Genomic DNA, 23218 nt, shown 5'->3' with positions numbered 1-23218 from the left:
TGGTGGGAGACATGAGTGGGGGCCTGGTGGAGGCTGCCCCTGCACTGCTGGGGGGTGGAGGTGGTGGGAGACATGAGTGGGGGCCTGGTGGAGGCTGCCCCTGGATGCTGGGGGGTGGGGGTGGTGGGAGACATGAGTGGGGGCCTGGTGGAGGGTGCCCCTGCACTGCTGGGGGGTGGGGGTGCGGGTGCAGGGGGACATGAGTGGGGGCCTGGTGGAGGGTGCCCATGGTGGCTGGGGGGTTGGGGTGGTGGTAGACATGGGTGGGAGCCTGGTGGAGGGTGCCCCACACTGCTGGGGGGTGGTGGTGGTGGGAGACATGAGTGGGGGCCTGGTGGAGGCTGCCCGTGGTGGCTGGGGGGTGGGGGTGGTGGGAGACATGAGTGGGGGCCTGGTGGAGGGTGCCCCTGCACTGCTGGGGTGTGGGGGTGCAGGGGGACATGAGTGGGGGCCTGGTGGAGGGTGCCCATGGTGGCTGGGGGGTGGGGGTGGTGGTAGACATGGGTGGGAGCCTGGTGGAGGGTGCCCCACACTGCTGGGGCGGTGGGGGTGATAGGGGACATGCGTGGGTGCCTGGTGGAGGCTGCCCCTGGTGGCTGGGGGTGGGGGTGATAGGGGACATGAGTGGGGGCCTGGTGGAGGGTGCCCCATGACTGCTGGGGGGGGTGGGGGTGCAAGGGGACATGAGTGGGGGCCTGGTGGAGGGTGCCCATGGTGGCTGGGGGGTGGGGGTGGTGCTAGACATGGGTGGGAGCCTGGTGGAGGGTGCCCCACACTGCTGGGGGGTGGTGGTGGTTGGAGACATGAGTGGGGGCCTGGTGGAGGCTGCCCCTGGTGGCTGGGGGGTGGGGGTGGTGGGAGACATGAGTGGGGGCCTGGTGGAGGGTGCCCCTGCACTGCTGGGGTGTGGGGGTGCAGGGGGACATGAGTGGGGGCCTGGTGGAGGGTGCCCATGGTGGCTGGGGGGTGGGGGTGGTGGGAGACATGAGTGGGGGCCTGGTGGAGGGTGCCCCTGCACTGCTGGGGGGTGGGGGTGCAGGGGGACATGAGTGGGGGCCTGGTGGAGGGTGCCCATGGTGGCTGGGGGGTGGGGGTGGTGGTAGACATGGGTGGGAGCCTGGTGGAGGGTGCCCCACACTGCTGGGGGGTGGTGGTGGTGGGAGACATGAGTGGGGGCCTGGTGGAGGCTGCCCCTGGTGGCTGGGGGGTGGGGGTGATAGGGGACATGAGTGGGGGCCTGGTGGAGGGTGCCCCATGACTGCTGGGGGGGTGGGGGTGCAAGGGGACATGAGTGGGGGCCTGGTGGAGGGTGCCCATGGTGGCTGGGGGGTGGGGGTGGTGGTAGACATGGGTGGGAGCCTGGTGGAGGGTGCCCCACACTGCTGGGGGGTGGTGGTGGTGGGAGACATGAGTGGGGGCCTGGTGGAGGCTGCCCCTGGTGGCTGGGGGGTGGGGGTGGTGGGAGACATGAGTGGGGGCCTGGTGGCGGGTGCCCCTGCACTGCTGGGGTGTGGGGGTGCAGGGGGACATGAGTGGGGGCCTGGTGGAGGGTGCCCATGGTGGCTGGGGGGTGGGGGTGGTGGGAGACATGAGTGGGGGCCTGGTGGAGGGTGCCCCTGCACTGCTGGGGGGTGGGGGTGCAGGGGGACATGAGTGGGGGCCTGGTGGAGGGTGCCCATGGTGGCTGGGGGGTGGGGGTGGTGGTAGACATGGGTGGGAGCCTGGTGGAGGGTGCCCCACACTGCTGGGGGGTGGTGGTGGTGGGAGACATGAGTGGGGGCCTGGTGGAGGCTGCCCCTGGTGGCTGGGGGGTGGGGGTGGTGGGAGACATGAGTGGGGGCCTGGTGGAGGGTGCCCCTGCACTGCTGGGGTGTGGGGGTGCAGGGGGACATGAGTGGGGGCCTGGTGGAGGGTGCCCATGGTGGCTGGGAGGTGGGGGTGGTGGTAGACATGGGTGGGAGCCTGGTGGAGGGTGCCCCACACTGCTGGGGCGGTGGGGGTGGTGGGAGACATGAGTGGGGGCCTGGTGGAGGGTGCCCCTGGATGCTGGGGGGTGGGGGTGATAGGGGACATGAGTGGGTGCCTGGTGGAGGCTGCCCCTGGTGGCTGGGGGTGGGGGTGATAGGGGACATGAGTGGGGGCCTGGTGGAGGGTGCCCCATGACTGCTGGGGGGTGGGGGTGCAAGGGGACATGAGTGGGGGCCTGGTGGAGGCTGCCCCATGACTGCTGGGGGTGGCGGGTGGGAGACATGAGTGGGGGCCTGGTGGAGGGTGCCCCTAGATGCTGGGGGGTGGGGGCGGTGGGAGACATGAGTGGGGGCCTGGTGGAGGCTGCCCCTGCACTGCTGGGGGGTGGGGGTGGTGGGAGACATGAGTGGGGGCCTGGTGGAGGGTGCCCCTGCACTGCTGGGGTGTGGGGGTGCAGGGGGACCTGAGTGGGGGCCTGGTGGAGGGTGCCCATGGTGGCTGGGGGGTGGGGGTGGTGGGAGACATGAGTGGGGGCCTGGTGGAGGGTGCCCCTGCACTGCTGGGGGGTGGGGGTGCAGGGGGACATGAGTGGGGGCCTGGTGGAGGGTGCCCATGGTGGCTGGGGGGTGGGGGTGGTGGGAGACATGAGTGGGGGCCTGGTGGAGGGTGCCCCTGCACTGCTGGGGTGTGGGGGTGCAGGGGGACATGTGTGGGGGCCTGGTGGAGGGTGCCCATGGTGGCTGGGGGGTGGGGGTGGTGGGAGACATGAGTGGGGGCCTGGTGGATGGTGCCCCTGCACTGCTGGGGGGTGGGGGTGCAGGGGGACATGAGTGGGGGCCTGGTGGAGGGTGCCCATGGTGGCTGGGGGGTGGGGGTGGTGGTAGACATGGGTGGGAGCCTGGTGGAGGGTGCCCCACACTGCTGGGGGGTGGTGGTGGTGGGAGACATGAGTGGGGGCCTGGTGGAGGCTGCCCCTGGTGGCTGGGGGGTGGGGGTGGTGGGAGACATGAGTGGGGGCCTGGTGGAGGGTGCCCCTGCACTGCTGGGGTGTGGGGGTGCAGGGGGACATGAGTGGGGGCCTGGTGGAGGGTGCCCATGGTGGCTGGGGGGTGGGGGTGGTGGTAGACATGGGTGGGAGCCTGGTGGAGGGTGCCCCACACTGCTGGGGCGGTGGGGGTGGTGGGAGACATGAGTGGGGGCCTGGTGGAGGGTGCCCCTGGATGCTGGGGGGTGGGGGTGATAGGGGACATGAGTGGGTGCCTGGTGGAGGCTGCCCCTGGTGGCTGGGGGTGGGGGTGATAGGGGACATGAGTGGGGGCCTGGTGGAGGGTGCCCCATGACTGCTGGGGGGTGGGGGTGCAAGGGGACATGAGTGGGGGCCTGGTGGAGGCTGCCCCATGACTGCTGGGTAGTGGCGGGTGGGAGACATGAGTGGGGGCCTGGTGGAGGGTGCCCCTAGATGCTGGGGGGTGGGGGCGTTGGGAGACATGAGTGGGGGCCTGGTGGAGGCTGCCCCTGCACTGCTGGGGCGTGGGGGTGGTGGGAGACATGAGTGGGGGCCTGGTGGAGGGTGCCCCTCAGTGCTGGGGTGGGTGGGGGGGTGGGAGACATGAGTGGGGGCCTGGTGGAGGCTGCCCCTGCACTGCTGGGGGGTGGGGGTAGTGGGAGACATGAGTGGGGGCCTGGTGGAGGCTGCCCCTGCACTGCTGGGGGGTGGGGGTGATAGGGGACATGAGTGGGTGCCTGGTGGAGGCTGCCCCTGGTGGCTGGGGGGTGGGGGTGATAGGGGACATGAGTGTGGGCCTGGTGAAGGGTGCCCCATGACTGCTGGGGGGTGGGGGTGCAAGGGGACATGAGTGGGGGCCTGGTGGAGGCTGCCCTGCACTGCTGGGGGGTGGGGGTAGTGGGAGACATGAGTGGGGGCCTGGTGGAGGCTGCCCCTGCACTGCTGGGGGGTGGGGGTGATAGGGGACATGAGTGGGTGCCTGGTGGAGGCTGCCCCTGGTGGCTGGGGGGTGGGGGTGATAGGGGACATGAGTGTGGGCCTGGTGGAGGGTGCCCCATGACTGCTGGGGGGTGGGGGTGCAAGGGGACATGAGTGGGGGCCTGGTGGAGGCTGCCCATGCACTGCTGGGGGGTGGGGGTGGTGGGAGACATGAGTGGGGGCCTGGTGGAGGGTGCCCCTGCACTGCTGGGGGTGGGGGTGGTGGGAGACATGAGTGGGGGCCTGTTGGAGGGTGCCCCTGCACTGCTGGGGGTTGGGGGTGATAGGGGACATGAGTGGGGCCTGGTGGAGGCTGCCCATGCACTGCTGGGGAGTGGGGGTGGTGGGAGACATGAGTGGGGGCCTGGTGGAGGGTGCCCCTGAACTGCTGGGGGTGGGGGTGGTGGGAGACATGAGTGGGGGCCTGGTGGAGGGTGCCCCTGCACTGCTGGGGGGTGGGGGTGGTGGGAGACATGAGTGGGGGCCTGGTGGAGGCTGCCCCTGCACTGCTGGGGGGTGGGGGTGGTGGGAGACATGAGTGGGGGCCTGGTGGAGGCTGCCCCTAGATGCTGGGGGGTGGGGGTGGTGGGAGACATGAGTGGGGGCCTGGTGGAGGGTGCCCCTGCACTGCTGGGGGGTGGGGGTGCAGGGGGACATGGATGGGGGCCTGGTGGAGGGTGCCCATGGTGGCTGGGGGTTGGGGGTGGTGGTAGACATGGGTGGGAGCCTGGTGGAGGGTGCCCCACACTGCTGGGGGGGTGGGGGTGGTGGGAGACATGAGTGGGGGCCTGGTGGAGGGTGCCCCTGCACTGCTGGGGGTGGGGGTGCAGGGGGACATGAGTGGGGGCCTGGTGGAGGGTGCCCATGGTGGCTGGGGGGTGGGGTTGACTGTAGACATGGGTGGGAGCCTGGTGGAGGGTGCCCCACACTGCTGGAGGGGTGGGGGTGGTGGGAGACATGAGTGGGGGCCTGGTGGAGGGTGCCCCTCAGTGCTGGGGGGGTGGGGGGTGGGAGACATGAGTGGGGCCCTGGTGGAGGCTGCCCCTGCACTGCTGGGGGGTGGGGGTGGTGGGAGACATGAGTGGGGGCCTGGTGGAGGGTGCCCCTCAGTGCTGGGGGGTTGAGGGGTGGGAGACATGAGTGGGGGCCTGGTGGAGGCTGCCCCTGCACTGGTGGGGGGTGGGGGTGGTGGGAGACATGAGTGGGGGCCTGGTGGAGGCTGCCCCTGGATGCTGGGGGGTGGGGGTGGTGGGAGACATGAGTGGGGGCCTGGTGGAGGCTGCCCCTGCACTGCTGGGGGGTGGGGGTGATAGGGGACATGAGTGGGTGCCTGGTGGAGGCTGCCCCTGGTGGATGGGGGGTGGGGGTGATAGGGGACATGAGTGGGGGCCTGGTGGAGGGTGCCCCATGACTGCTGGGGGGTGGGGGTGCAAGGGGACATGAGTGGGGGCCTGGTGGAGGCTGCCCCTGCACTGCTGGGGGGTGGGGGTGATAGGGGACATGAGTGGGGGCCTGGTGGAGGCTGCCCCTGCACTGCTGGGGGGTGGGGGTGGTGGGAGACATGAGTGGGGGCCTGGTGGAGGCTGCCCCTGCACTGCTGGGGGGTGGGGGTGGTGGGAGACATGAGTGGGGGCCTGGTGGAGGCTGCCCCTGGATGCTGGGGGGTGGGGGTGGTGGGAGACATGAGTGGGGGCCTGGTGGAGGCTGCCCCTGCACTGCTGGGGGGTGGGGGTGATAGGGGACATGAGTGGGGGCCTGGTGGAGGGTGCCCCATGACTGCTGGGGGGTGGGGGTGCAAGGGGACATGAGTGGGGGCCTGGTGGAGGCTGCCCCTGCACTGCTGGGGGGGTGGGGGTGATAGGGGACATGAGTGGGGGCCTGGTGGAGGCTGCCCCATGACTGCTGGGGGGTGGGGGTGCAAGGGGACATGAGTGGGGGCCTGGTGGAGGGTGGCCCACAGTGCTGGGGGGTGGGGGTGCTGGGGGACATGAGCAGGTGTGCAGGGTAGTCCCCTGTTTCGTGGGCTGCCTGCAGGGGCCGTGGAGGGTGTACAGGGAACACCTGTGAGGACCCACCCAGCCTAATCGCGTGTGTAACTTCCCGCGCACCCCTGTAATACACGTACCCAGCCAAATCGCGTGTGATAATTCCCGCGCACCCCTGTAATACACGTACCTGGCCAAATCGCGTGTGATAATTCCCGCGCACCCCTGTAATACACGTACCCAGCCAAATCGCGTGTGATAATTCCCGCGTACCCCTGTAATACACGTACCCTGGCTAATCGCGTGTAAAACTTCACGCGTACCCCTGTAATACACGTACCCTGGCCAATCGCATGTAAAACTTCCCGCGTACCCCTGTAATACACGTACCCTGGCTAATCGCGTGTAAAACTTCCCGCGTACCCCTGATATAAACGTTACCCGCTTTGCGTTCCTTGTTTGCCAGCCCTGTAAACTGGTCCAGGGTTAGCGAAGCCCTTTGCGATGATTTAGCGATTTTGATGGCTTTTCCTTGCGCGAGGGCGTTCTTGGGGGCGTTACTGGCGCTGCTGCAGGGTCGCTGCGATACTCTGCGCCACGGCTGGTTTGGGTGCCTAAAATCCATGAATACGCTGTGCGCGGAAATCGGTTTTAGCGCACGCGCCTGGCGCAGACAATCGCACGCGGACACTCTGCGCCAGCCGCTTGCGACACTTTTCTGCGAAATTCTATGAATTACCCTGACAGTGTATTCTCTCATTTGATGCTAAATCTAAATCACAAAACATAGTGGCTTCTGTTGAAATACACCCCCATTTAAAAAACATTTTTTATTATTATTGCTTAAAACAGTTTAATACAAAACCTTTAGCAAATGTCGACAAATCCGAGTTCATTCACCCAATTACCGCCCCCCGTTCAATATCACACAATTTGTTCTTTGTCCTAGACCCTTAAGACGCTACTCAGACTTCAGAAAAACAGTTTCCAAAAATGTAACCATGGTAATCGTTGGATTGATTTTGTCCCCTCTTAGTAGCCTGCGCCACCAGTCTTCAGCCGAGAGCGAGGTAGCAGATTCCCCAAATTTTGCAAAGTGCAGGGACCTCCGTTCTGGTAGAACAGGACATTGAGTGCAAATATGTGAGAGAGTTTCCCAAACGCCTGGTTCCTTACAGAACCTGCACCACAGGGTTTCCAAATTGCGACCCACTCTTTCGATGATAATTTCCATTGTCGAATACAAGTTGAATCTGGTCCTCATCAGCTGTGCCATCAGTTGAGCTCTGAAGTAGCTATCTGAAAATGTTCAAACATATTCCAGCGTGTGGCCATACGGTCTTCTTTCCTGGGATAGCTGTCGAAATAATTTCAATTTGTTCGCTTCTTCACAAGTCGTAATTAAGTCTCTCTCCCATCATTTTTTCTTGACACTCCCATTTCTGCACAAGACTTCATTACTGTGTTCTCAGTTTTTACTAAACACTTTGTTGGATTTTGAGATTTGCAGCCATTTGAACTGATTAATCCATTGTATAAGAATGGATTATGTTGCTAATGTACTATCTATTATGTCACAGAGCTATTTTGCTGTATTTATTTAAGCACTACATTTTGCAGATACATTATTCATGATACATCTCTGTGATAGCTATTGAATGTATATATATAATATAATAGATATCCTTCATATCTAAGCATATTGTCTGTGTTGTGTATGTTTTTGAGACATGTAAGCATACCTTTTATATCCTATGCTACCCTCAACAGAAAATAATTCAGATTTTTACAATGCTGAACAGGAGATTGAAGTATTGACCCTAATTACCATATGTATCCATCTACCATAAGAGGGGGCTATTGACCTACCATACAGCATACTGTCTCATCCATGATTGGATGCAATGCAAGAAGATGTGGACTCGATGTATGGACCTATTCAATGACAGATCACCTCCATGCCTGCAAACCTATATCCCAGCAGCTTCATGAACTGACGTGCACGTCACAGATGGAGTGGACACACAGCCTCCATTACAAGACATTTCTTCTGATATACATATGGATGCACTTGTGCAACATGACATGATCCCACTGACAAGCACTTGAATGTGCACACATCGTCAAGTGAGCATACATGTTACATATGTGTATTGCCTTACGATGTCATGCCAAAGTACACACCTGCCGTGACCATGTGCAGGGTCAGCCGAGATTGTCCTATACACCACAACCTAGATTGCCAAAAAGTACACACGCAACACAAAATTGGCAGGAGTCATAGATGGCACAGTAAAAAGTGTATTATAATTGTTCTATATTGTACAGCACATGATGGTGTTGCATAAAATGGGAGAAAAGGTGCACAATACCATGGACGTGGAATACATGAATGGAACGGTGAGTTCAGGGAGTCGGGGGTACAAGTGGCCAACGGGAAGGTGACAAGAAATAAACAACATACAAGGCACACTATGCAGGGAGAGGGAAATCAGATGGACACAATAGGTTAAACGAGATACAATCATGAGCCGGCCTCTGATCACTCAGGATTACTGACCCCCACCACTACCACTTCAGCCCCCTCTTCCTTCACCTCGCCATGCAGGGGCCACTAGCCTGGTGAGATGGAGGAGAAGGGGAAGGAAGGGCCCATTGCATGTGCCCTCTGGAAAGCGGAGAACCTGTGAGGCAAAGGGGCTGTCAGTGTTAGAAACAGATGTTGTTGAATGACACCTAGAGCACCCTTAATTGCCCTCAGTCCACCCTCAATTCTGCTTTCAGCCCTGCCACCTCCTCCCTCAAAGCCCTCTGTTCCTGCAATTGTCTCCTGCTTCCCTCACCTCCATGGCCTATCTCATGCAGGGCCCCCAGCAACAGTCGTTGGAACTCCACACTGGCACCTCCAGGTCTGGGGACCTGAGCCATGCGCACCTCTAGCTGGTAACCTGAAGGTGCAGTGGAATCTGTCGCTGTGGCAGTCACAATTGCCTCCATAGGTGGCTGAGCTGCATTCAGCCCATATGGTCTGTGTAGCGCAGTGGGCAGTGTGGTCCCCTCTCCTGCAGGTGTCTCAGGACACAGATGTGCCCCAAGCAGGGTGGAAGGAGAGGTAAACTCCCTGCACCCTCATGCTGGCTCAAGCTCCTGAAGGGGGGGTAGGTGTCACAGGGTGAAGGGGCCCCTGAGGGACCCTCGAATGTGGAAACAAGGCAAGTCACCATACTCGAATAGATACGCCAGACACAAGGTTCTGTTCCCAAAATCTAGGGTTTATTGCAATACAAAGAAGTCCCAGTTGGCCAAATGGTCCCACGCCCCGCGACGTGTGTCTAACAGACCTCGGGGGACGCAAGAGAGAATGAAACGTACATCATTTACATCTATACAAACCGAGCACCTTACAATCAGCAATGACACAGTATGACACATTTGATGCCGCCCCCAATTCATTTCCCTTTGAAATAGAAGCGCTGATTGACCAGTCTGACAAATATGACACCTTAGACCACCATATTTAGTAACGGTTTGCAATCTTCAATTTTACAGACACCATTCTTTATTTGCGAGAACACAGCGTTTCTGTTTTTCATGGGCAAGCTATGCGTAGGAGACTGGCACATACCAAACCTCACTATCTCTTAGTTTCGATTCTCACTCTAGAGGTCAGCCCGCTCTCCGGGGCCTCACTGGGCTCAGAAAGAGGGGCCGTAAAGAAGAGCATAATTCAACTCTTTAAATGCTAGTTTCGTACACTGCTATTCTTTCAGGAGACTCACTGGCATTCGTGTACTGATTAAATGCCTTGCTACCTGTCTTCAAGGATATGTGAGGGAGGGAATTGGGCATTTCTGTCTGCCTCTCCAGTGTAATGTTTCAACTTGTTTCTTAGCCTTGGACCATTGAAGCGAAATAATATCTACAGCAAAGCAGTTTTACATGAGGCAAAGTGGCAACGTTAGAGAGAGCAGAGAGAGAAAACAAAATGGCGATTCTGGTCATCTTAAAATGGCCTCACTCTAGTTGAACTAATAGCTACGTAATAACTAATGAATATATATTCTTATCACTGTAAACAAGGCGGTTGGTCTTCGGCCAACCAATTATCATTCATTTCTGGACCCTCAAGGGGTGTTTGGTTTTTCTGGACTGACAAGGGGAACAGGGGTGTGAGAAAGTCCAGGTAGGTGAGCTGGCCTAATGCAGTTGGTTCGGGACACAAATTACATGTTGTTATAATAGTGAAATGTGTATGTTAATAACCATGCAATCATTGTAACATTTGTGTATTCATTTTTAATTGTATAAGTGTGATTATTTATTTGTAATTAAAATTATGTTTATTTCAAAGTACTATCTACAACATGTATCTAAAGGGTGCCTGCCGGAGTCCTGATATACCCAGGAGGGTAAAAGTATTCATATCAAAGGAATCGGGATGTGAGATTACCATACAGCTGTAATGTTTTGGATAAATGTATTTAATCTCAAAACAGTTTTTTCACACAAAATGTTAGGTATTTACATTTCTTTCGGTAAGAATGAAAGTGACACGGACAGGTTTGATATTCTAACAATGGGGGGGTACATCTGGGTACCAACCTCTTGATTGTGGAGGAAAAGTTCCCAAAACGGTGCACATGTGGATACAACAATTAGGTCAAACAGAATTTGAGAAAGTGCTGCCCAGGGCTACTTTTAGTCCACAGGTATTTAACAGAAAGTGTACACAAAACTATATATAAACATACAACGGGGGTTAAACAGTTGTGTCACGGATCATCGACACTGTAGTGTTTCGGCCAACGGGGGCTTTTTTTAGCACGTTAGTGGGGTGGCCTTCATCAGGAGAGATGTGAAGCGTAGTTTTGTCCGTGGGTGTTATCGTCAATTGAGGGTTTGGCGCTGTGGCTGTGCTTGGGAGTCCCTCATGGCATCATGGAGGGGACTGTAGCGTATTTAATACACTGGAGCGAGTCGACCAGGGGTTTCTGGATCCGAGAATTCCAACAGGAGCCACGATGCCTATTAATGGCCCTTTTAGGTCTCAGATTGGCTGGTGCTGTAGACGAGGCGATCCCGCTGCGGTCACGGCGTGTGGTGTTTATTTATTGTTGAAAAGTAATATTTGTATTTTATTTCACTTTATACTTTAATGAACGCTTTTGTTAAACCTTACATACTTCTCTTTTTTGTAACTTGGTTACATATATGCACAGAAAGTAGTTTATGTTCATAAGAAGAAATTGTATATATTACCTGCGTTAAAGAAAATAAGTACATACAATAATTTGGGGGTAAGTGTACATTATATGCAAGGAGAACATTTTTAAGTTACAAGCTACAAGCCAGCCATACAAATATCACTCCCACCTCAATTCTATCAATACATACAGCACACCATTTCTTGCTCACCAAACATCAAATGTCACTAGCAAATGTCCAGTGGCGAGTGCACATTTTGCACCCTGTCATATATGTATTTAAGTATTCGAATAATGTATGCATTATTTTGTAATTAAAGCTATAGTACATAATTGGTTAGTAACAGTTGTACGATATTGCCATTATGTGTACATAAGTAAGAAAAGAATCAGGAAATGTTAACTTTCTGTTAAACCTGACAGTTTTTTTTTTAAAAGTTCCTAACATATACACAATGTGCACTTATTTTATTTTATATGAAAGAATGTAAATAACTTGCATGCATCAAACAGAATGAGTATGCACATTAATTTATAAATGAAGTGTACATTATATATACATTAACAAGTGTATGCAGAATTTATTTATTGCTACACAATCAAAGGTATGCATATGTGACTACTGTGAAGTGGTTTCCTAACTTAAATAAATAATACGTACTTTATGCTGATATGAAAGAGTGTATAAATTACATGCATTAAACATAATGAGTACTGTGAAAAACGAGAGTGTTTCACTACCTATACCCCAGGTATCTGTTACTCGGGTGGCGAGGGGGGCCATAGCTTTTGGATCCTGACCCTGGGGGTGGACAAGCGAGGGAGGATCACTTGGGTACGGGTTCCTCAGGGAGTGGGGGTGGAACACCCACTAGCGAGACATGATATCCCCTTTTACCAACCCCTTCCCTGCCCCATCTCAAACGACTTTGTAGGACACTACAACTCCCACCCTTCCTACTCTTGAGTACTACTAGACCAAGGAAGATCAGGAACAGAGTCATGAAGATTACTGCTAACTCTTTTCAATGGGTGTGTCCCGGTAATGAGGCCAGGCAAGGTCAGGCCTCCCTTTCCAATCATCCTCACCTGAAACCTGTTAACATCCCCGCCTGGGATAAAAGTCTGAGAACACAGGTACACTCAGAGCGAGGTGGGCATTGAGGAGGGACTGGACTTCAGGAGCTGCTGCAAATGCAAGATTGGAGGGCAGAGGAATATTTAAGTTGTAGAGAAGTCTCAAGAAAGCCAGACAAAAGAACCGCGCTTGCAACAAGCAGCTGATAACCCGATCTGGAAGTCATCCTTCTGGGGAACCTTGATGAGAAGCCTGCTTCCATCCCGGTGAATGATTGAATTGGGGAGGTTCTCTAAATCTACGAGTAAAGGAACCTTGAACTATGATACGCTGATACGCGAACAATATTAAAACACAGCCAATGAGTTTACAAAATTGTAATTGTAATAGTAATGGGTTATTTCTAAGCGGAGACCTGGGGACCGAACCTGTGTTGCTCTGTGTCGTCTTGCTCCCAAGACGAGCATGTTGCCCCAGAGCTATCCTACCAATAAAAAGACTCAGTGGTTTTTGGTTGAAAGTAACTGTATCAAGAAAAGGTTGTGCATAATATGGTAACCCCAAGTAGAGAAAGAGCAAAGCTTTAAAGAAACAGTGCAATACAAGGTATACAGAGTGGTCCTGCTGTTGGAGACAGCACAGTCGAAAGTCTCTGTAGTAACATGCCTGAATAGAAGAAACTATTGAACTATGTAAAGATAAAGGGGAAGGCGTTATAAACGTAGCACACAATGTCCCGAGGCAAAAGGGATTGTTGGAAATAGAAAATAACGTGGATTGAAGCTTGAGCCCGATTGAAGGAGGCTTGTGTGAACTGTGGAAAAGGTATTGAAGGCCTGAGCCCGACTGAGGGAGGCAGATGTGAAAGATAAAAGGTTTGAGCCCAACTAAGGGGAACCAGTAATACTGTGAGTGGCTCGAGCCCGAGCCCGGCAGAGAGAAGCCCATAAGCTTGCAACTACAAGTACCAGAAAGCATTGGGAGAAAGTGATGGTACCGGTTGTCGAAGTGGTCAGGCATCGTCAGAAGCCAAACCTATGCCGTCTCGAAAGTCTGCGACAAAGAAAGCTTGAGGAAGGGTTTCCCTGAGACCTTTGTGAAAAATGATGACTATTAATATTTTGTTTCAAGACCAAGAAGTCTATTTGTGGAAAACATTTGCAACCTTTGTTTTTGGAAAGCCCAAACTGACATTTGATTATGAAATAAGCCTGAACATTCTTATGACTCGCCCATTAAGCCAGAGTGTGCCTCACTGGGGAAAACTGTGCCGTCTAAGTCCCAATGCCCTGGAATCCCTTTATCCCAAGGTGAAATCATGGGGAAGCGATTCATCATTGCTTCAAACCCTTTGCCATCCTGATCCTTTTTGTTGAGAACACTATCCTTTTCATTTTGTGTACATTTCTCTTGTTCCTTTGTGATTAGAATGAGGGCAGGCATTAGGGTTAGAACCTTTTGTTTTGACTGTACTGACTAGGACTGTTTTTTTACTTTATGGTCGAGTTTACTCCCACTTTAGATTTAGGGCCCGTTAGGAAGTCTCCAACCCCTTGCAAAGTTATGAATAAAGCTGTTGAAGTTGCATCTCTTGTTTGTGACTCTCCTTTTGATACCATGAGTTCCTCACAGTACATACATTAATTTCTCAATGAAGTGTACGTTATACATGCATTTACAAGTGAGTGTCTAATGTACAAATTATTACGTAATTAAAGTTATGCGTATATGATTGCTTTGTAGCATATTTACATGTACATATTTTTAAATATTTAGGCCAATAAAATAGTACGTATATACAGTATTTGTGTTTGAATTAGTGTACTTTTATATGTTTAATAACATACTATAACACATTTTTATATTTCAACAGTAAACGCGTAAGCACATACTTCATTTACTAGTAAATATAGATTTTTAAAATAATCCATTTACTAACCGGACTAACACATTATTCAGTTTTTTGAAACTACAAATATACCTATTTACCTTCCTTGTAAATCACAAATCCAAACATTGGTATCTACTTTCCTATGCATGTGTATATATTTGGTGTGTTATTTGTACACCAATACATTTATGCATATATACTGTAATTGTACCTTTTTGTATTACAGTACAAACATTAGCATTTACTTGAATGTTGTATTTGTACACATTTCCATTTTATGCATACACGTATACAAAAAAGGAACTTGTGCTTATGTACATGCTATCAGTATTAGTACTATTTGTGACTTAAATGTGCATACACAATCATACAGAAATATTCCCCTTTTTTGTAACTTAGTAAGTGGTTTATATTGTTTAAAAACTGTTAACACATAAGTATGTACTCCATTCACTCGTAAACAGAAATTATAAAAATAACCGATTTACCAACCTGCCTCCTGATTTATTTGGCTAAAATGTGCCATTGTTCAATTTTCTGCAATAAAAAAAGAATACTGTTAGTTTTAAAAATAAATAAGTTAAACATGTATGCTAATAATACAAGTTCATCTTTTTTTTTAAAGGTGTAGTTAATTTGCGTCTATCGACTACGGCAGTGCCATCAGCATCACATGCATACTTATGATGCTCATTTCCCTATCTACACTATTCCAGTTAAACCGACTACAATAGCGTGCACAGGTCCTTCATCATTAGACCACAGACGACTGGAATCGTGTAACTAACCTGCTCTACACATTTACTTGACAATGTTTTCACACTAGTTTTCCTGACTATTTCATGTCAGTAATTTGCTTCCTTGGCGATTATTGGTTATTATGCACCACTAATTGAGGTTCTAGCCCATGAGAAAGATCCCACAACAGTACATAGGATCGAAACATGTTGGTCATGGTCCTTTCATGAGCTACGGAAAGAATTGGGCATATAATAATCATGTCAGAACCCTCTTCTTTCATCAATGCAACACATTGTATCATTGATTGTTTATACATGAAGTGCTGTGATCACCTTTGTTTTTTTTTTATAAACCAACATGCACTTTACACCTTTTCGTATTAATACAATTATTCTGTTTGTATTTGTGTGTGCGGTAATAAAATGTTGATGAACTTTGTATAAGAAAGAAGAATACACCATTTGCAGCTATACTATTTTGCATTGTTTGTACAGTGATTCCACCCACCTATCTCTCTACACTACTACCAACAAGGTTGTTTCATTTTAAAGTATATTAGTACTAGTCCACTTTCTCCTTGTTCAGTATAATTTACAGATACTTTCTCTTACTCTCAGTCATATCACTTTTTCATTAGAAAAAAGTAAGCAGCATGGCTCAGTTCCTGTATGATTCTATAGCAGCAAGTACTTAGTTTACAGTACCCTAGCATGCTTATTTATTGTTTGCACGTGGGTATGCAGGTTCATAGCAGTAGCCTACTTTGTAGTGTATCTTTGGCAACTTAAGAGGGGTTTAATTAAGCAGTATAGGTGTAGTTTAAAATATGCCACAGTAGTTGTTTTTTACTTGAAAGTGTGTATGTTTTCAAAAGAATTAACTGTTTTAAATACAATGAATGTATAGCATTGTACTGATTGTTTTTTAGTATGTTCGGTATGTTTATTTTATTTCTTTATAAATGTAAACATGCAGATTAGGGTGTAAGCGAGCGTGTTTTCATGAGTTAGGTTTAATTATCACAGTCATATGTTTAGTTATTGATGTAAGTACATGCTGGTACATTATATGTTAACCGTAACTGAAAAATAATGTTAACGTAGGTACGCATTTAAACAAAACATAAAACCACTGTGTGTTGTACACACAGAGGTTGTAGAAGTTGCCATTGAAGTTTATTACAAATGGAACTAGAGGTAAGTGTTATAAAAGGGTTTAATGTAAAACATGGTAATTTACATTTTAGCACTTCATTTGTATAATATATTTGTTTTTTTTGCATGTTAAATATGTTGAAGGTATATTTTGTAATTTGTGTTTTTCATTTTTTCAAATGCAGAAAAAGGTATTTTATTATTGGTAATTCCTGGATTTTTTCCATGAGCATTATGTAAGACAAGTGCTTAAGCTTCTACCATTTGAGAATCTTAACGTTGAATGACTTGAATATTTCTGTGGAAAATTGGAGGAAATAGTGGATACATGTGTTAATTTTCATGCAAGTGACAATATAGCTGCTCTAATGTTGTTGCACGCTGGAGGCAATAACTTTGGGTACATAAGAGGAACAGAACTATGTAAAAAAAAAAAAAAGTTAAAGTGGAGACCACCAGGGGGCGCCAAAGATGTGGCTGCTTAACGCGTCTCTGTTGCCTGACATTGTCATGAAGCAAAGTGGAAACCAATATGGAACGGATTGAAGAGAAGAACGTTTCCAAAGGACGTACGAAGTGAAAGTGGGGAGCCCATCTTCAGGAGGTAACTGTACTAATCAGCCCCAATTGCTGCAGTTATTTTTGAGCGGCCTGACCCATGCTTCAAACCAGAGACGTAGTGTCCTGGAGTGGTCATGTTTCATGAGAAGTCACAGACAGCCGCAAAGTACCCAGAGGAGAGCCAAGGCCATAACTCTGGAGGTTGAGTTTAAGATCGGGGTTTGACATACCTTTGTGTTGGCGTAACAGAGGAGAATTAGTTCTACTTTTCTCCTATTTGCAGTGAGGACGTGCAGGCAAGTGTACAGGTGCAAGGTCCAATATACACTGGAGGACCGGGACTCGAACAATGAGTAGTAGTGTGAATGCATAAATGGACATGCTGAACGAGATGTTAAAAGGCATGAGGGAATGGTTGTAGTTTCTGTCTTAAAGATATTTCAGTGAGCCAGTGTCAGTGCCTAGCTATAGAATAACTGTTGAAGGAATTCCCTTGCGTGGGCTTGCCTAAACCGGGAGGATTTGAAAAGGACTGGCCAGGAGGATAATCCACTCCATATCATCATTGAGGACATTGTTCAGCGTAGCATGCAGGATATTCAATGATCTGAAGTTGGTGACATAAGGTCCATTAGTACAACTCCCCCATTTCTATTTGAGGTGAAAAGAAGCTAGATTTGGGGACATAAAATTCTAAAAGTTTGTTATTGGACACAGATTGTAAACTATAGGTCTCACCTGGAGGAGTATCAGTGATGATTAAAGGCCTATACTGAATGTCAGGGCAGGGGGAATCTAGCCAGATGGATGATCCCGAGAGTCTGAAGTCGAAAAAACGAATGGTGAGTAAACACTGAGTGAGGTGGCAAAATTGTGAATGGGCAGTAAGTGAAAAAAGTGTTAAGGGAAAAAACGAGTAACGGAGGGAGGTTGGGGTAAAGTAACTTGAGCGTTGAATATTAAGTAATCGACTTGAGAAGAGGCCAAGCAATTAAGAGGTATTGTGAGGGAAGGTGCCACGATAAAGAGTACGCCCAGTTTCCTCCGTCGTGAAGACGTAACGGACGGAATCGTTTCTAGAGCCCTATTTATGGGTGATGTAGACTATGAACTTGGTTAAAGACAAGTTTTAAGAGAACAATTCACATCCCAATATGGGTATTTTTAGGGGTAGGATAAGTCTTAAAGAGAAGACTGAGATATTTGTGGCCGGTTGAGTATGTCCGTTTGTTTGTTTTATGTGATTGAATATGATGAAAAAACAATAGAGGAATTGATAGAAAAGAAAACATGAGATTTGAGAATTAATTATTTAGTGGAAATTGAATTGATGGTGTTTAGTGAAAAAAGTAGATTAAAGAAAAAAATGTGATAAAGAGGGTTTGGAGCCTGTGACAATTTGGTGCACTATCATATTGTTTTGTTTTTCTGAAACATAGTTTTGAAATCTGCTAAGTGCAAGGGTGAGTATTGACAGTCAAGTGTGACGAGTCCGAATGGAGGATATTACTCCATTTATACACCTCTGCAAACAGTTGCCGAAACACGCACCCAAACTTAAGCAGTACAGTGCAGAGTGGGTTAAAGGTATGGCAGATCAAATCTTCAAGCCATGGCCACAAGGGGGATTCTTATCGAAGGCAGTTTTGCAGCATATGATGACATATTTGCATGCAGCATATACGGGGAAAAAGTTAGATAAACGATTAGCGAGCTTAGAGCTCTGGAAAATGTACCAGGAGGAAAGAGAAGAGCCACCTCCTGAAGCGTGGATATTCAATATATGCAAAGAGGGGGGGTGAGGAGCCTTCTGCTCGCCCCTGCCCCTGAAGCAGACGGCAGTAGTAAAAAAGATGATGGGTTGTACCCATTAAGGGAGCTTAAGGCAGTGACGGGGTACAGCAACCTGGCATTAAATGTATACAAAACATATGAGTCGCCTGCGCAAAGCAGTGACAAGGGTGCAGAGAAGATACCCAAGAAATGTAATCTCTAAGATCCCGAGGGACAAGGAGAGACGTGACAAGGAGAGAAGTGATCGACCAAGTACATCCTTAGATATAGGACGGGAAATAAAGAATTGGAATAAAAAGATAAGACTGATGAGTTGGCACTTATACAGAACAAATGGATGGGTGGTCCGATTTTGCTCAATCTTTATGGCAAGAGCATCGAGGACGAAAGGGAAAGGGAAGATCAAGACAAACAGGACAAAAAGGATAAAGTGAGAGCGGAAAGATTGAAAGGAGATGCAGCGAAATGGAAGGATGGACAAAGACGGGAACAGTTGTATCAAGATGAGCAACTGAAAAAGCAGGAAAGAGCAGAGGAGCAAAGAAAGTATGACAATAGACAAAGGACAATTGAACGAGAAAGAAAGAGAGGAAGAGGAGGAACAGAAATTAAGGGATAAGAGAATACAAAGACGAAGAGATACGAAGGGCAAATGAGAGGAGAGATATGAAACGAAAAGAGGAAGCAAGAGTAAGAGAAGAAGCAAGGAAACTAAGTCTGATGATGAACTAGAACGAAAGAGGAGGCAGAGAGTACGCGATCCTGAACGTGTGGAAGAGGAATTCATAGATCCTAATCCAGTAGTGGCATGGTCGGACATAGAAGAGTTCTTTCCAGCACATGAGCCAATAGCAGGTCCGTCTAGAGCAGGCTTGTCCAACCTTTTTGAATGTGGGGCCGAAGCATTCACTTTTTGTCACCCGGAGGGCCGGCGAGCCAAAAGTGAACACCCTGACCCAAAGCAGTATATTCAAAAGCGATGGTGTGTGACCTTTCACACAATAGCATCAAAGGCATAGCCATGCAGTCCCAAAGATAGCTTTTGGTGTCGGGGGCAGTCATGAAAGGTTGTTTCTTGTGATTTCTTCCAGTGTGTATGTGTTGATATTTCTCGGAAATAGTGGGGGCGACCGAGCGTAGCGAGGGAGCTATTACAATATAGGGAGGGTTTGGGGGGGGGTCTCCCCCCCCAAGATTTTTTTTCCAAATATGGGGCTGAAATTGTGCATTTTACAGCAGGAAAAGTGACCAAAAAGCCATACGTTTACAATCAGTTCTAAAGGGGAATATGTACATTCCATGTCACTAACAGCAGACAAGAACATTGTAGAACACAACACATTTTAATGATCAATGTGTCCACAGTGTAAGACAGCACTGTCACTGATGTAACACATTGACATGCTGGTTGTGCCCAAAATATTCCTCTGTAGCAACATGTCCATGCAGGTTGTTCCCAATTTAGGCCAGCATTATCCACTACAAAGCATGATTGATGCTGCCTGAGCATGTGCAGTGTGCCCAATACATATGCCAGTTTATCTCTCTAATACACATTCATTACTTCTGTGGTAATGAAAGAAGCATAATCCAATTCCAGGGGGCACCTGAGGCAGTAAAAGTCCTCCGCCACGGCCCGGTTTATTGGTCGGACCCAACATTGCATAAATAAATTAATTAATCGTGTCCACGGACCCGACAAACATTGAATAAATAATTCGGGCAGGGGAGCCGACTTATGAATTTCCCGGGGAGTGCCCAAATATGGGAAGTGACATCACGAGCAGTTATATGACCGCATTTGCACGTAGTCGCCAACTTGGTGCGAGGGGGACGGGTGGGTGCAGAACAGTGGAAACATTGGCTAGCATGTATTGCATATACGAAAGGCAAGTAAGAAGGAGGTTTAAGCCTTCCAGTTGCATCCCAGTAGGCCAATACTGCCCCTACTCCACCCCTCTGTAATCATCCAGGTTGTAGTAGCCCTCAAAAGGCAGAGCAACACAACTAGGATAGGAGAACGAAATGCCATCCCATCCTGTGAGTGTGTCAAACCTCAGAGCAAAGACTGTGCGTGTGCCTTGGAGCACAATCTCACTAATTTGGTGCAATTCGCGCAAGTGGGTGCATGGGAATGCCATGCGTGTGTGTGGGCTGCATACCCCGGATCACTTGCTCACTTCTTCACTGTCAAACTCTGTCCAAGGCAGTACTGTCCCAATGGTGAGAAGTGTCATATTGTCACATTAACTATGCTTAAGCACTTTGGGTTATTGAATAGTGCTGCTACATTTGGAGTAATTCCATCCCTTTAAATATATTGGCTCTTGTATAACCACAACAGTGTTGATTTATTCTGATGATGATGATGAAGATGATGTTAGACTTGCTCAATAGTTCTGGTTCTGTATCATTAAATGTACTTCAGATCTTCGGAGTCTCGGGAGGATAGCTCAGGAGCAACACAGGTTTGATCCCGCTGGGTACATTATACCTCTACATCGGTGCACCCCTCTTACCAAGAGGGGTGCACAGAGGAGTGCACAGATGTACAAATACACCCAACCCAAAACGATTTTTTAGAAATGGGGGGCCAGACTTGCTTTGCATCTGTGCCTCCATTTCTAAAAATCGTTTTGGGTTGGGTGTACCTCTACATCTGTGCACCCCTCTTTCCAAGAGGGGTGCACAGATGTACAAATACACCCAACCCAAAACGATTTTTTAGAAATTGGGGGACAGACTTGCTTTGCATCTGTGCCTCCATTTCTAAAAATCGTTTTGGGTTGGGTTACTTCTACATCCGTGCACCCCTCTTGCCAAGCGGGGTGCACAGATGTACAAATACATCCAACCCAAAACGATTTTTAGAAATTGAGGGACAGACTTGCTTTGCATCTGTGCCTCCATTTCTAAAAATCGTTTTGGGTTGGGTGTACCTCTACATCCGTGCACCCCTCTTGCCAAGAGGGGTGCACAGATGTACAAATACACCCAACCCAAAACGATTTTTTAGAAATTGGGGGACAGACTTGCTTTGCATCTGTGCCTCCATTTCTAAAAATCGTTTTGGGTTGGGTGAACTTCTACATCTGTGCACCCCTCTTGCCAAGCGGGGTGCACAGATGTACAAATACATCCAACCCAAAACGATTTTTAGAAATTGAGGGACAGACTTGCTTTGCATCTGTGACTCCATTTCTAAAAATCGTTTTGGGTTGGGTGTACTTCTACATCCGTGCACACAGATGTAGAAGTATACCCGAACCAAAACGATTTTTAGAAATTGAGGGACAGATGCAAAACAAGAGCATCTTGCTTTGCATCCGTCCCACAATTTTTAAACATTGTTTTTTACCCGGCTTTTACCCGGGCCGCCAGAGAGAGACACAGTATGGATGGAACAAAGGACCATCCATACTGCGTCTCTTCTCTCCGGCCTGGGGGGCCGGAGCACCCGCATACTCTGAGCCCCTGAAACTGGGCCGTGGCCTGTAACTGCCTCTGGTGCTGGGGGCGCCAGAGGCAGTTACAGACCACGGCCCGGTTTATTTATTTATTTGTTCAATGTTTGTCGGGTCCACGGACCCGATTAATTTATTTATGCAGAAATAAATAAATTAATCGGGTCCACGGACCCGACAAACATTGAACAAATAAATAAATAAACCGGGCCGTGGCAGAGGCAGTAACAGTCCTCCGCCACGGCCTGGTTTATTTATTTATTTGTTCAATGTTTGCCGGGTCCGTGGACCCGATTAATTTATTTATTTCTGCAATGTTGGGTCCGCCCAACATTGCAGAAATAAATAAATTAATCGGGTCCACGGACCCGACAAACATTGAACAAATAAATAAATAAACCGGGCCGTGGCCTGTTACTGCCTCTGGTGCCCCCCCCCCTTTTAGGGGGAACCAGAGGCAGTAACAGTCCTCCACCACGGCCCGGTGTATTTCTTTATTTGTTCAATGTTGTCTGTACAGTCTCGCGGGCCACATGAAATGGCATGGAGGGCCGCTTTGTGGCCTGCGGGCCGTATGTTGGACAACCTTGGTCTAGAGCAAATCTAGAGGATGAGTTTGACTCTAGAAGCATTGGGGATGCTATTGATAAAGTCTTTCATGATATGAGGACTAAGAAAGTGCTACAGGGGATGGGTAAAAATTACCGACTCCAGAGTATGCAGTTGTATGACAAAGAGGGAGCCTCTTGCAGCTTTGAGACAAAGGAGCTGTCCTTAGATAGACTGACTGAATAGAGATGAAGAGGAGAGAAGTCACTCAAGTTGGGGACAGGCTATGTTAGACGAGGACAGGAAAACCTTCCATGAGGAGGAGGAAGGCAATACATGTGCCTCTGAATGGTGATTTGCAATGGATAAGGAAGTAAGATGGTCGGTTCTAGACCTACCCAAATCTCGGGCGTCGGAATCATTGACGCGGCTAGATCCACCTAGAGGGCGATCCCATGGTGAGAGGGGGGACTCGCCAACTTATGTGAGCATGTTAAGGTCACTGCCAGGTAGAAGCAGAGTGGAACCAATGACCCTGCTATGGATAGACAGACGATGGGAGACAAATGTGAGTTTGGGGTTTCACAGTTTCCTTTGTTAGAAAAGGGAGGAGCTAGGCCACAGTATATACCTTGGCCACAGATGGATAAGGATAATTTAAGGTGTAAACTCCCTAGTTTAACTTCTGGCACTGGGAAATGGATATATGAGTTTGAGAAAATGACAGGAGGAAACACGTTAGCTGTAGGGGACATTAAAGGTCTCCTGATCGCCATCCTTGGGGAAAGGGCTGATGACATTTGGTCAAGAGCAGGGTATTCTAGTGTTACCAAAGTAAACACTGC

The 23218-nt window shown here is 49.7% G+C and overlaps 2 protein-coding genes across 5 annotated transcripts in view; one reads left to right on the top strand and one right to left on the bottom strand.

The window, feature by feature from the left end:
- THEM4 (thioesterase superfamily member 4) overlaps nucleotides 1-23218 on the top strand; it is a 781652-nt gene that overhangs the window by 95413 nt on the left and 663021 nt on the right. The gene's annotated exons all lie outside the window — the stretch shown is intronic.
- Nucleotides 1-23218, bottom strand: part of LOC138580361 (uncharacterized) — a 253475-nt gene that overhangs the window by 48993 nt on the left and 181264 nt on the right. For 2 of the 3 annotated variants that reach the window (XM_069650841.1, XM_069650848.1), the window contains one exon: nucleotides 14603-14647. The exons of the other annotated variant lie outside the window; for it this stretch is intronic. The gene's annotated coding sequence lies outside the window, so the exon portion shown is untranslated. The remainder of the gene's footprint in view (nucleotides 1-14602; nucleotides 14648-23218) is intronic. 3 annotated transcript variants of the gene reach the window in all.

Source organism: Ambystoma mexicanum, chromosome 1p (genome assembly GCF_040938575.1).
Source record: "Ambystoma mexicanum isolate Mex_15411 chromosome 1p, UKY_AmexF1_1, whole genome shotgun sequence".
NCBI lineage: Eukaryota > Metazoa > Chordata > Amphibia > Caudata > Ambystomatidae > Ambystoma > Ambystoma mexicanum.
The sequence above is the reverse complement of the archived record's forward strand: the minus strand, read 5'-3'. Positions and strand labels throughout refer to the sequence as shown.